The 15,348-nt window shown below is 39.6% G+C and overlaps 1 pseudogene; it reads left to right on the top strand.

The window, feature by feature from the left end:
- LOC118039638 (uncharacterized) overlaps positions 1-9,276 on the top strand; it is a 35,119-nt pseudogene extending 25,843 nt beyond the window's left edge.
- The last annotated feature ends 6,072 nt before the right edge of the window (positions 9,277-15,348 follow it).

Below are 15,348 nucleotides of genomic sequence, written 5' to 3'. Positions count from 1 at the left end.
CATCCACTTTCGCTTCACGTATACATGTTTCCAATCTGTCCATATGACCAACCTCTCTGACTGGTTGCGGATAGCATTAAAGTCGCCCATAAGAATCCATGGGGTTGACTCCCATCCATCACTACGACTCACAATATCAGACCATAAAGCCTCACGTACAGATGCATTATTGTCTCCGTAAATGATTGAAGTATTAAAACAGATATTGGTAGCTAATATCATGACAGAAACATGGATAGCCTGGTCTGACATTCCCAGAACATCCACCTTCACCAAATCAGCATTCCAACAAACCCAAATACGACCACGACAAGAGAAATCATTAATTATACAAGAATGACCACTTACGCAGAAGAAGTTGCGAAACATTATCTTTATTCCTGTCTCTAACCCGAGTTTCAACCAAACCAAAAAAAAAACCATCCTCTCTTGATGGATGAGCTGACGCAGTTCTGAATGCTTTATGGGATCATTCAAACCTCTAACATTTCCAACATCCAATAATCATAGGGAAATAGAGAGGAGTACCAAACATCAACACACGGATTACCTTGACTTGCCCCCCCCTCGAGGAGCCAGATTTCTTACTCTTCTTTGAAAAGCCTGGAGAACCCGTTTCTTTTTTTCTAGAGAGTCTCTAGCCTTGCTAGCTAACTGATTAATAAAAGTTTCCCCGTCAGAAGAAATCGGACTTTGCGGACTTGTTGGGATCAGTGACGTCGACTCCTTATCATCATCTTCCTTACCTGTACCACCTCCCATAACTCCAATATCAACATTCACCTCATGACTAACAGGGTTCATGGTTGCATTACAGATGGTTGAACTTTGATCTAAAGAAGTACATGCATCCCCTTCCTCCGGCACCATGTCTGCTCGTAAGCTCTTCAAAATAAGAGGAGAGGTAGGATTTTCATCTTCATAACAACCAGCATTGGGCACATCTAATGTCGCAGATTTCATTCGTATTACAATCAGCACTATGTAAAGCAGATGCTAAACAAACCATTCTCATTACAATTAAGCTCTTTAGATGCCAAACAATCATTCTCACCAATCGTAACACCCTTATTTCGTTTACCAACTACCTGCCATTGAAGCTGATTCTGCTTATTATCTGCATGTTTAGAGTTCACAGCTCCTATTTTCCTTTGCCCTCTGCCCCCATTGTACGATCATCAACTTTACTGGTAGCACATATCGCTGTGGTATGTCCAAAGACATTGCAATTATTGCACCTTGAAGGAATCCATTCATAATCCGCTGAAATTGTTATGAATAACCCATTTGGACAGCGAAGGTCGTATTCCTTCACCAGCGTTTTCGAAGCTTCTATCTCAACGCAAACTCTTGCGTAGCTAAGCCTTTTACGCAACAATGTAGTAAGGTCAGCATGAAGGGGAACCCCAATAGCACTCGCTACACAACTCAGCCCCTTAACAGTCCAATACTCGAGAGGAACATTGTAGAGCTTAACCCATACCGGAACTCTATCCAGATCATCTTTCAAAAAATTGCATGTTCGGATGCCAACGTTTAAGCACCAAAGGTCTGTTGGCCATGTGCCATGGGGCTCTCTCCAAAACATTAGTGGCGCGATCGACAGAATCAAAAGTGAAGAGAAAGAATCCATTATCAGAAGATAAAACTTCGGATAGACCGTGGGAGCCCCCATATTCTTTTAGCAATAGAATTAACAACAGGATAGGGTAATTTCTGACCCACGAAATGACCAACTAGAGTGGATTTCCAAAGTTCACAGCCATCCTCAAACACATCAAGTGGAGGAGCTACTGTCACACGACCATCAGTTATTGCGGGGGGAGCAAAATGCAAGTTACGGACTGGATTCATATCAAGGGACATCCTACCCTTATTTTCATCAACATCAGAGCCCTTCAAAGCATTTAAAAAATTCAATTTGGGCTAAGGTGTAGCTGTTCTTGTTGCTTAGACCCAACCTTCAACTCATCACCTTTAGAACCCAACACAGGAGTCATGTCATGACTATTTAGCATGTCTTGGAGCTCTAATTGTAAAGTATGTCCAGATTTAACTCCATTGTGTTGTTCAATGTCAGAGCTAACCATTGGAACAAATTTGACAGCAGAACACAAAGACAATTTGGCAGCATACAAATACTAGAAAAAACTCAGTCCAAGAAGCACTAATAAGCGACCAGCACTATGATTGGAACACCGATCAGTTCAAACATCCCAACGGTTCAAAGGAAGATACACATGTTATGTATAACATATTCAAATATCAGCACAGTTTAACGGTTGGATCGCCGCAGATCTTAATTATACCGAAACTGACCTGAGAATGACGACCTTCTGTTGAACATGTAGACAACGTTGCTGCAGGCGTAATTTCCAATCTCCACCGTTCAGAATGTGTATCATAACCCGAGGCATCACATATCCAAAAATAAGCTTGATCCAACGGTGGAAGAAGGAGAAATATGCCGGCGGCTCTGACTATTCCGAGAAGGATTTCTCCAGAAATATTCAAATGGCTGGCTTCCGCAGGAGGAATCCAATATGGACGATCCCTCTGGACAGAATGTAGGCAATATAGATGTTCACAACATACCAAAAAATAGTCTGGATCCAACGGTATAACAAGGCAAAATGGGCCGGCGACTCTGACAGCACTATGGGGTTTTCCAGAAAATTTCAATTGTCCAGATTTCTTAAACGGCGGAAGCTTTAGAAGATCCCTCCGGTCAGAATGTAGACAATAGTTCAATTCACAACATAACCAAATCTTGGCTTGATCCAACGGTGGTCGCCGGAGATATGGCTGTTGGAGCACCGCCCCTTTGAATCTTTCCTCTCTAACCTCTCTCTAACCTCTCTCTATAAGTAACTTGTCTCTTTCTTTATTGGCCATATCTTATTCCTAAAGAGGGGAGGACTATTTAATGCTTTTTTTTTTGGTAAGCTCTATTTAATGCTTTTCCTAACATATGAAGGAAAGTAATTAAATCAGCAACACAAATTTGATTCTAGCATATTTAGGATGGTAATTTTCGGATTTTTATTATTTTTATTATTTTCTTCTTAGCTTTTGGGTTATTATTACTTATTTGGGTCAATTGTAAGTGGGCTTCATATAAGTCCAAAAAAGGGGGGGTCCATTAGGGTTTCTTTAAGTCTAGAGTCAGTATAAATAGAGGCATAACCAAACATGTAAGGTTACGCAATTTTCATATCAATAAACTTCTTTGCTGCACTTGTTGTGTGTTGGTGGGATAAACTTTGGAGGGTCAATAATATAGACTCTTAATTTGATGTTTAGCTGGTTGTTTTTGTACCCCTAGCATATTTAGTTGTTCTAAGTTTTTGTTTGGTTATGTGGCTAGCCTGTAGCCATTTGTTGGTTTTCGTTTCTGTCCACATTGTAAATCTTGGGTATGCCCATTATATTCTTTGTATCATTTTCTTTTAATACATAAGTCAGCTTACCAAAAAAAAAAAAATCTCCCTTCCTTGGTTCTCTAAAGAACTGAAAACGACTTATCGAAGAACAACTGGCTTCGTGGCGTCATCCTTATGCTTCTCATTCGCGAATCAATATTCGTTGGGTGGGGGTTTACGTTTCCAATAGTGCTGGTGCCTAGGTACAAGTTATCTTTGTGTCACACTCCTATCAAACCTGATTTACTTGGCTTTCCGGGAATTGGTGTCTGCGTGTGGGTTGCGTGACCACGTGATCACGAGGTTCGTATCAACAACTCTATTTGTTATTCAAGCAATGCATGAAACAAGCAAGAGAGATCAATTATTGATGAAGTTACGTTCTAATTTTGAGAGTGCACGTTCAAATATGATGAATTGACATCATGTATCATCTCTAGATGCTTGTTTGAGTGAAACTTCTTCGTAAGGAGCAACATATTATAACTTAGGCTATCATGGAACATCAAGCAAATGTTAATGCAATTGTTTATATGACTTATGCAGCACAAGAAAGGAATAAGGGTAGAATGTGTGTGTCGTCTAGTGCTTTAGCTGTAAAGCTTTTAGTCATATTGCTCGGGATTATCGTAAGAAGTTCTATAACTATTGCAAGAAACAAGGTCATATCATCTTTGCTTATCATACCTCTACTAGTGCCTCTAGCTCTGTTGCATTGCCTATTGCCTCGCTGATTGTTCATATTCTTGCTTCTACAGCCTTAGCAAACCTGAACACATTTACTCCTAAAATGGTACAACAGATGATCCTTTATACTCTTTCTGCTTTGGGCTTTTTTTTAATCATCAAGTTTCTTCTAAGCTATGTTTTTTTTTTTGGTAAGCTGACTTATGTATTAAAAGAAAATGATACAAAGAATATAATGGGCATACCCAAGATTTACAATGAGGACAGAAACAAAAACCAACAAATGGCTACAGGCTAGCCACAACAAAACAAAAACTTGGACCAACTAGATATGCTAGGGGTACAAAAACAACCAGCTAAACATCAAATTAAGAGTCCATGTTATTGACCCTCCAAAGTCTTTGGATCCTTATGTTTTCATCTGTTTGTTGAACATTCCTCATCAAAACAAGCTTATCGCGAATGATACATTCGATTTGATCAAAAACCAAATTCGAAGCTTTAGACACATCTGCAAAGATCCTTGCATTCCGTTCTTGCCAGATACAATACACTGTAGCTGCGAAACCCAGTTTACGAGAAAAGTTGACGAAACTTTTTCCATGCCAAGAGACAGTGGCCAATCGAATCCATTCATCCAAGCTTTTTGTCATTCTTGGAATGTTGCATCTATCACAAACATTCCACCATAATGCTTTCGCAAAGGAGCATTCGAAGAACAAGTGGTTGTGATCTTCATTATTGCAGAGACAGAGTGAGCACCTATTGGGACCATGAATACCAAACCGATGAAGTCTATCCTGCGTTGAGAGTTTTCCGTTGGATAGCCACCCAAAGAAGAAATGCATGTCTTGGGACAGCATTCTTGAACCACACGATGTCATGCCAATCAACCATTTGATGATGAATTCTTAGTTGTTCCCAAGCTACTTTGACGGAGAAACTCTGATTTGGCGAATCCAACCAAACAATCTCATCCTTTTGCCCCTTAGGAGTAGAGGTGGGAGGAATAGCTTCTAAAATGGGGTGCCAGCCAATAGCATGAGTGATAGGAATTCTCCATTCTAAGTTATTAATCAGCACGTTCACTCTCGCGTTGTGTTCCATACCTGAATCATAGATGAAACGTTCACCGTAGGTATCAGCGAGCGGGCTGTGAGGATGCCAATTGTCAAACCATAGAGAGGTTGTCATTCCATCTCCGATGACGTGCTTCATCTTCGGCCATGCTAAGGATCTGAGCTTTAGAATCTTTCCCCAAGCCCAAGAGCAGCTTCCTGGCGCCTTGATTGTCCAGAAATTCCTACCTCGCAAGAGATTGGATCTGATCCAAGTAGACCAGATTGAGCCATCTGAGTCATTGCACAAGTTCCAAATATGTTTCAACAAGGCAATCTTGTTCCATTCTGCTATCCTTTTTATGCCTAGCCCCCCCTCCTTTTTTGGAAGACATACCTGATCCCAAGCCACTTTAGCCCTGGTAGTGCTCATATCTGAACCTGACCAAAGAAAGGATCTCATAATTTGCTCAACATTTTTCACTACTTCCCCAGGTAATAGGAATAGAGATGCCCAATAGACCTGGATGGAGAATAAGACTGAGTTAATCAGTTGTACTTGCCCTGCGAAAGAGAGTGTTCTACAGGTCCAATGTCGAACTTTGGCGGTAATTCGATCCACGAGGCCCTTACAATTAACAGCCTTTAGTCTGGACGAGATAAGAGGCACTCCCAAATATTTCATAGGAAGCTCCCCCTCTCTAAACCCAAGAATACTGATAATCTTCTAAGCTATGTTGTTTTAACTCCAGAGCCTTTGTCACCAATATTGTTGTTCCTCTTTTCAATGTCAGAAATTGTGATAAAAGTCTAAAAATTAACACTGTGATGGCAGTTCTCTGCCTATCAGCAGTGTTGTTGGTGATCTTTCCTTTTCCTTAACTGATGTTTTGTGTATTATGACCTCTTGATCACACATCATGGGAATTATAATCCATCTCGTAAAGCTGAATCTAATATGCAAGAGGATTCAGATGGTCCAATGACAAGAGCGAGAGCGAAACAACTACAACGGGCCTTGACGAATCATCCAATGCATGTGAAAACAAGATTTATGTAGGTAAAATTCAAGTTTCGAACGTGATCTTTCTATATTATCCAACCATGATTGCATTGGATTTTTGTGTCAAAAGTTATGGCTGTTTTAAATTTCGTCTGCATATGTTTTAGAAATGTAAAAAAAAAACGTGTGTTAGTTAAATTTGTCTACTTGCTTTATTAAAAGTCTAGTTTTTAGGCTTGGGAAAACGTAAAGATTCAGAGGAGAAGGGATGGAGAGGAGGAGATTACAACTTGGGCAACTATGAAAAGAGTGATGAAGAAGAGATTTGTTCTTGATTACTATAAACAGGAGCTATACATCAGACTTCAGACTTTGCGACAGGGATCTTTGACTGTGAAAGAGTTTGAATTGCTGCAGATTTGATGTGAATTGATGGAACCTCAAGAGCAAACAATAGCTAGATTTCTTGGAGGGTTGAGGAAGGATATAGCTAATGTTGTTGAGTTACAACCGTACATCTTCCTTGAGGAAGTTATAAAGCTCGCAACCCGAGTAGAGAGGCAGCAGAGACGAGGAGGTGTTCGAACTAGTGTAACTATGTCAAGCGTGATAAGGGTTGTTTCTACGCCTACACGAACATGTAGCACACCTAAACGAGACAAGAAGGTGGAGTTTAGCAAGGGGAATACCAGTTCTGATTCTTTGAAGGGAAAGGAGAAGGGGACAGAACCTCAACACCCTAGGAGGTCTCGGGACATCAAGTGCTTCAAGTGCTTGGGACATGGGCATATTGCTTCGGAATGTCCAAATAAAAGGGTGATGATTTTGCATGGGGATCATGGAGAGCTGATCAGTGGAGACGAGGTTGAAACTGAATACGACGATGAGGTACAAGTGGCTGAACAAGAAGAGGATTTCGAACCAGTGAAGGGAGATTTGTTGGTTGTTCAACGGGTTCTGAATGCACAAATTGACAGTAGTGATGAGCAACGCGAGAACATCTTTCATACTCGATGTCAGATTCGAGATAAGGTGTGCGGGATGATCATTGATAATGGAAGTTGCACTAGTGTTGCGTCAACTACCTTGGTGGAGAAATTGGCTTTAAATACCCTTCCACATCCCAGACCCTATAGTTTGCGATGGCTGAATGAGAATGGGGAGATTCGGGTGACAAAGCAAGTTCGTGTACCTTTTTCCATTAAAACCTATCACGACGAGGTTTTATGTGACGTTGCACCAATGTCAGCTAGCCATTTGTTGCTGGGTCGTCCATGGCAGTTTGATAAGGATGTGACCTACAATGGATGAAAGAACACTTATTCTTTTATGCTGAATGGAAAGAAGGTGAACTTGTTACCACTGAGTTCTCAACAAGTTAGAGAGGATCAGTTACGAAGCCAACAAAAGAAGGTGACATCACGAAAGGGACTGTTGTTAGCCAAAAAAGGAGACATCAAACAAGCATTAGCCACAACAGGGATTGTTTTCATGGTCTGGGCAAAGCAACTACTACAAGTAGAAGGATTGGATTTACCAAGACAGATTAAGGAATTACTTGAAGAATTTAAAGATGTGTTTCAGATGAATTACCTAAAGGATTACCACCTATTCGTGGTATTGAGCGTCAAATTGATTTGGTGCCGGGAGTTTCACTTCCTAATAGACCAGCATACAGATGTAATCCAGAGGAAGCGAAAGAGAGTCAAAGGCAGGTCGGTGAGCTCTTAGAGAAGGGTTATGTGCGAGAATCACTTAGTCCATCTTCCGTACCTACTTTGCTTGTACCGAAGAAAGATGGAACCATGAGGATGTGCATGGACAGCCGCGCTATCAACAAAATAACAGTTAAGTATCGATTTCCTATACCCAGACTTGATGATTTGCTTGATGAGTTGCATGGTGCTGCATTGTTTTCTAAAGTCGATTTGATGAGTGGCTATCACCAAATTAGAATGAAAGAGGGAGATGAATGGAAAACAGCATTTAAAACTAAACAGGGGTTATATGAATGGATGGTAATGCCGTTTGGGTTATCTAATGCGCCTAGTATATTTATGAGGCTTATGAATCATGTTTTGAGGAAGTATATTGGGCTGTTTGTTGTAGTATATTTTGACGACATCCTGGTGTATAGCAAGACCTTTGATGATCATGTGAAGCATCTTAGAGTTTTGTTTGAAACTTTGCAAGATTCTAAGTTGTATGGGAAACTCACAAAGTGTTACTTCTGTAAAGAAAGTGTCGTGTTTCTTGGATATATTATCTCTAGCAGGGGAGTTAGAGTTGATGAGGAGAAAATTGAGGCAATTCGAGACTGGCCAAAACCTGCTAGTATCACTGATGTGAGGAGTTTCCATGGTTTAGCTTCTTTCTACAGGCGATTTGTGAAAGACTTCAGCTCTATTGTTGCTCCTATGACAGAATGCTTGAAAAACGGGAAAGAGTTTAGATGGAGTGAAGATGCGCAGAAAGCTTTTGAGCTAATTAAGGAAAAGTTGTGTATTGCTCCAGGTTTAGCACTTCCAGACTTTGCTAAAACATTCGAAATAGAGTGCGATGCTTCCGAGGTTGGAATTGGTGCTGTTTTGATGCAAGAAAAGAGACCGATTGCATTCTTCAGTGAAAAGTTAAATGGAGCGCGTTTGAACTACTCTATTTACGACAAGGAGTTCTATGCTTTGATTCGGACTCTGGAGGTATGGCAGCACTACTTGGTGCCTACAGAATTTGTTATACATACTGATCATGAAGCCTTGAAGTATCTTAAGGGGCAAAACAAGTTGAATCGAAGACATGCTAAATGGGTGGAGTTCATGGAGTCATTTCCTTATGTCATAAAGTACAAGAAAGGGCAAGTTAATGTGGTTGCTGATGCTCTTTCTAGGAGGTATGAACTGATCTCTATGTTGAATGCAAGGCTGATGGGTTTTGAACAGGTGAAGGATCAGTATGCCAATGATTCCTACTTTGTTAATGTGGTTGCCGAATGTGCAAAGGGAGCTTATGATGGGTTCTTTATGCATGAAGGTTACTTGTTCAAAATGGGCAGAATGTGTATTCCTTCAGGTTTGTTACGGGAATTGCTTGTGCGAGAGGCTCATAGTGGTGGTCTTAGTGGTCATTTTGGGGAGAAGAAGACTTATGAGCTGCTGAAAGAACATTTTTTTTGGCCCAGTATGTTACGGGATGTACACAAGGTGATTGAAAGATGTGCTATTTGCAAGAGAGCTAAAGGTAAAGAGAATGCGTATGGACTATATATGCCACTGCCTATTCCAGAGCAACCATGGATGGACATTAGCATGGACTTTGTACTTGGACTACCAAGAACACAATGTGGGAAGGATTCAATAATGGTGGTGGTTGATCGATTCTCCAAAATGTCCCATTTCTTTCCTTGTACGAAAACTGACGATGCAGTATATGTTGCTGATTTGTTCTTTTAAGAGATTGTTCGTTTGCATGGAATTCCTAAAAGCATTGTCTCTGATCGTGATACAAAGTTCTTAAGCCACTTTTGGAAGACTCTTTGGAGGAAACTTGGAACAAAGTTACTTTTCAGTACGGCATGTCATCCACAAACTGATGGACAAACTGAGGTAGTAAACCGAACTTTATCTTCTTTGTTACGAGCTGTTATACATAAGTATTTGAAGAGTTGGGATACTTGTTTGCCGATTGTGGAGTTTGCATATAATCGTAGTGTGCATGGGGCTACAAAATTTTCACCATTTTAGGTTGTCTATGGCTTTAATCCTTGTGTTCCTATTGATCTTGTTCATATTCCAATTGATGAGAGGACATCTATGGATGGAATTAGAAAGGCAGAATTGATGAAGAAACTACATGAGCAGGTTCGACTACATATTGAGGAGAAAACAACAAAGTATGCTAAACAAGCTAACAAGGGGCGAAAGATGGTCAGGTTTGAACCTGGAGATCTTGTTTGGATTCATATTAGCAAGGGCAGATTTCCAAGCAAACGTAAGTCCAAGTTGATGCCAAGAGCTGACGGTCCATTTCGTATTATAGAGAAGGTGAATGACAATGCGTATAAGGTAGATCTTCCTGGTAATTACAACGTATCAGCTACTTTTAATGTGAAAGACTTATCTCCGTACTTGGATGATGATGACGATTCTGATTTGAGGACAAATCATTATCAACCCGGGGCTGATGATGTGCATCATGGGAATTATAATCCATCTCGTAAAGCTGAATCTAATATGCAAGAGGATTCAGATGGTCCAATGACAAGAGCGAGAGCGAAACAACTACAACAAGCCTTGACGAATCAAATTGCAATGATTGAAGCTGCGTCGAAGTTAAAAATTAGCAATCAGTTTGAAATTGGTTCAAGGGTGCTTATTTGCCTACAATTGGAACTTGGAGATGGGAAAAGCCCTTAATGGTTCTTTTCATGCTGGGCTACTTGTATTTGGATTCATAATGCAAGTGAAGGAATTGATGCTGTTTACGGTCAGAACAGTAGATGGATTTGAACCCGAATTTGAAGTCATCCAATGCATGTGAAAACAAGATTTATGTAGTTAAAATTCAAGTTCAGAACGTGATCTTTCTATATTGTCCATCCATGATTGCATTGGACTTTTGTGTCAAAAGTTATGGCTGTTTTAAATTTCGTCTGCATATGTTTTAGAAATGTATAAAAAAAAAACGTGTTAGTTAAATTTGTCTACTTGCTTTATTAAAAGTCTAGTTTTTAGGCTTGACTTCTGTCATGTTGAATTCACCTAACTTTGGAGGGATGTTCCAAAGATAAATATGTATCAGAATATGAAATAAACACTTTTGGCCAAGATTTGAAAACTTAATTCAGAGAATTAAGAGTTGTTCTTCCAAATTCGTTTTGTGAAGAACCCTACCTTACTTATCACTCTTCAATCACAAAGAGTGTGGCGTCGAAATCCTAGATTGATCTTTGTGGCGTCTAGATCGACTTATCAAAGTATCATTCTAGTCTATCCTCCATCTTATTTACCTTAAATCACTACAATCCAGCCTAAATAGCAAAAGAAAGAGAACACAACCAGACCCATCCTTCATCCATTTTCGTTAGAATCATTGTTGCCGATTTTCAAATCATTCACGGCACATCACCTCTCCATAAATTTTATTTTTGTTGGTCAATTGATTGATAATAAGTGTAATGTCAATTTCTCCCATTCTGGTTATATTATGCCGTATCAAGTGTCAGGGAAGATGGTCGCAAAGGGGTCTAAAGTAGGACAACTCTTTCCTCTTCACCTTTCTCCTTCCATTATTATCCCTAGTTTTCCTTTACCTTTTTTTTGCATATAATATTGTTGGTTGTGGAACTAAGATGTGGCATAGACGTCTAAGCCCCATACTTTGTTTAATTCTGGATTATTAGGAAATAAAGCATGTTCTTCTCTTGATCTTTCTTTTAATTGTACATCATGCAAACTTGGCAAAAGTAAAGTTCTACCTTTTCCTCATAATGCATCTCGTCCCTCATAATGTTTTGAGATTATTCATAATGATGTTTGGGTTATTGCACCCGTTGTTTCTCATGAGCATTACATATACTTTGTTACTTTTATTGGTGACTTTAGTCGCTTTACTTGAGTTTCCTTCCTTCGGGCTAAGACTGAAGTTTTTTCCAGTCTTTAAGTGCTTCCTTGCACTTCTTGAGACTTAATTATCTGCTAGCATCAAGGTCTTGCACTCTGATTCTGGCGGTGAATACATGTCTAATGAGTTTCATGATTTTCTTCAAAGTAAAGGAATCATGTCTTAGCGTTCTTGTCCTTTTACACTATAACAAAACGGTGTTTCTAAGAGAAAAAATCGTCACCTTCTTGATGTGGTAAGAACTCCTTTACTTGAATCATCTGATCCTCATTGTTTTAGGTGTGAAGCACCTTTTAAGTTAATTCACTTGATCAATCGCTTACCATCTCCTATGTTTAATCATGTTTCTCATTTCTTTAAGTTGTTTGGTCATTCTCTTTTATACTCTGATCTTCATACATTTGATTGTGTTTGTTTTGTGCATCTTCTTACTCATGAACAACATAAACTTACTACTCAGTCTGTTAAATGTATTTTTCTTGTTTATGCTATCCCTCAAAAAGGTTATGTTTGTTATTATCCCTATGCTCGTCGTTTACAAGTTTTAGAAATGTGATTTTCTTTGAAAATCAATATTTGTTTCCATCTCATGTTAAGCAACCATATGCCTCTTTATCTCTTCTGCCTAGTTTTTTTTATTCCCCAACAATTATGGAAAGGTTCAAACCTGGCTTTGTTTATGAAAGACATGGTCGACTTGAGCCTAATTCCACTTCCTCTATGCTCCCTTCTGATTTTAACCCGATGCCTAATCTTGCTCTTGATTCAACCACTTTTCGTCAGTCTACTCGTCTTTCTCAACCCCCTGATTGGTATGATTTCTTCTCTCCTATCTCTCTTATTGCTACTTTATCAACTATTTCCATTCCTTCTTGCTACAAACAAGCCATGGAACATGAGTGTTGGCAAAATGCAATACAAGCATAACTTCAAGCACTTGAGGAGAATCACACTTGGAATATTGTTTCTTATCCTCCTAGAGTCAAACCTATGGGGATTAAATGGGTTTTCTCTGTAAAACATCGTTCTAATGGCTCTTTAGATCGGAACAAAGCTCGCCTCGTAGCTTTGGGTAACAAACAGGAATACGAGGTTGATTATGAGGAGACTTTTGCTCATGTTGCTAAAATTACCATAGTTCAAATCATCTTAGCTATTGTCGTTTCACAGTCATGACAACTACATCAGATGGATGTGAAGAATGTCTTTCTTCATGGTGTTCAACAGGAAGAGAAACATGAAGTTTCTTTGTATGACGATTTCTTCTCCTCATAATGTCTATAAGCTAAGGTGTTCTTTGTATGGGCTCAAACAAGCGCCCCAAGCTTGGTTTGAGAAGTTTTGTAGTACACTTGTTTCCTATAGTTTTACATAAAGTCAATATGATTCTTCTATCTTCTTCCACATATCTGCATCGGGTAGTCGTTCTTTTGGTTTATATGGATAATATTATCATTATTGGCACTAAGTGATGCGAACCTCGTGATCACGCAACCCACAATCAAGATTGAGATCTGATCCCGGAAACCCGAAATAGATCTGATATGAGTGTGACACAATGGAACCTGCCCCAAGGCACCAACATTATTGGAAAGAGTAGAATGACGCCACAAAGCCAGTTAATCTTCGATAAGTTAGATTCAGTTCCTTCAAGAACTAAAGAATGCAAGAATCACTCTCACACGTTAAAACTGAAAAATTCAGAATAATAACATCAAAGCTGCCGAAATTTTGGCTTACATCGGTTTAAATAGTTCCTGAAGAATTAACCCTAATGGACCCCTTATGTGGACTTATATGAGGTCCACTCAAAATTGGCCCAAACCCTAATCTGAAAAGCCCATAACTTAATCCAAACAAGCCTAGGATCCTAGCTTAAAACAAAGTATTAATTAAGCCCAAACAAGCCTTGGGGTGTAGCTAACAAAATAAAATAAAGCCTTTTTTTTTGGTAAGCTGACTTATATATTAAAAGAAAATGATACAAAGAATATAATGGGCATACCCAAGATTTACAATGAGGACAGAAACGAAAACCAACAAATGGCTACAGGCTAGCCACAACAAAACAAAAACTTGGACCAACTAGATATGCTAGGAGTACAAAAACAACCAGCTAAACATCAAATTAAGAGTCCATGTTATTGACCCTCCAAAGTCTTTGGATCCTTATGTTTTCATCTGTTTGTTGAACATTCCTCATCAAAACAAGCTTATCGCGAATGATACATTCGATTTGATCAAAAACCAAATTCGAAGCTTTAGACACATCTGCAAAGATCCTTGCATTCCGTTCTTGCCAGATACAATACACTGTAGCTGCGAAACCCAGTTTACGAGAAAAGTTGACGAAACTTTTTCCATGCCAAGAGACAGTGGCCAATCGAATCCATTCATCCAAGCTTTTTGTCATTCTTGGAATGTCGCATCTATCACAAACATTCCACCATAATGCTTTCGCAAAGGAGCATTCGAAGAACAAGTGGTTGTGATCTTCATTATTGCAGAGACAGAGTGAGCACCTATTGGGACCATGAATACCAAACCGATGAAGTCTATCCTGCGTTGAGAGTTTCCGTTGGATAGCCACCCAAAGAAGAAATGCATGTCTTGGGACAGCATTCTTGAACCACACGATGTCATGCCAATCAACCATTTGATGATGAATTCTTAGTTGTTCCCAAGCTACTTTGACTGAGAAACTTTGATTTGGCGTATCCAACCAAACAATCTCATCCTTTTGCCCCTTAGGAGTAGAGGTGGAAGGAATAGCTTCTAAAATGGGGTGCCAGCCAATAGCATGAGTGATTGGAATTTTCCATTCTAAGTTATTAATCAGCACGTTCACTCTCGCATTGTGTTCCATACCTGAATCATAGATGAAACGTTCACCGTAGGTATCAGCGAGCGGGCTGTGAGGATGCCAATTGTCAAACCATAGAGAGGTTGTCATTCCATCTCCGATGACGTGCTTCATCTTCGGCCATGCTAAGGATCTGAGCTTTAGAATCTTTCCCCAAGCCCAAGAGCAGCTTCCTGGCGCCTTGATTGTCCAGAAATTCCTACCTCGCAAGAGATTGGATCTGATCCAAGTAGACCAGATTGAGCCATCTAAGTCATTGCACAAGTTCCAAATATGTTTCAGCAAGGCAATCTTGTTCCATTCTGCTATCCTTTTTATGCCTAGCCCCCCCTCCTTTTTTGGAAGACATACCTGATCCCAAGCCACTTTAGCCCTGGTAGTGCTCATATCTGAACCTGATTGAATAAAATAAAATAAAGCCCCTAATATTAAATACATGTTCTGCTATGAGAAGAAGAGAATGAACTAAAATAGTACATAACTGATTGAAGGCTTATTTTAGAGAAAATACAGGATCCATGTAACTCATCTAACATGTCATCAAACCTAGGAATGTAATGTCTATACTTTACCATTATGTTGTTGATGGCTCGGCAATCAACACACATCCTCCATGTTCCATCCTTCTTTGGCACATAGCACGGGTACAGCACACGGGCTCATACTCTCATGAATGTAGCCCTTTTCCATCAGCTC

The sequence above is a fragment of the Populus alba genome, chromosome 11 (assembly GCF_005239225.2).
Source record: "Populus alba chromosome 11, ASM523922v2, whole genome shotgun sequence".
Taxonomy (NCBI): domain Eukaryota; kingdom Viridiplantae; phylum Streptophyta; class Magnoliopsida; order Malpighiales; family Salicaceae; genus Populus; species Populus alba.
The sequence above is the reverse complement of the archived record's forward strand: the minus strand, read 5'-3'. Positions and strand labels throughout refer to the sequence as shown.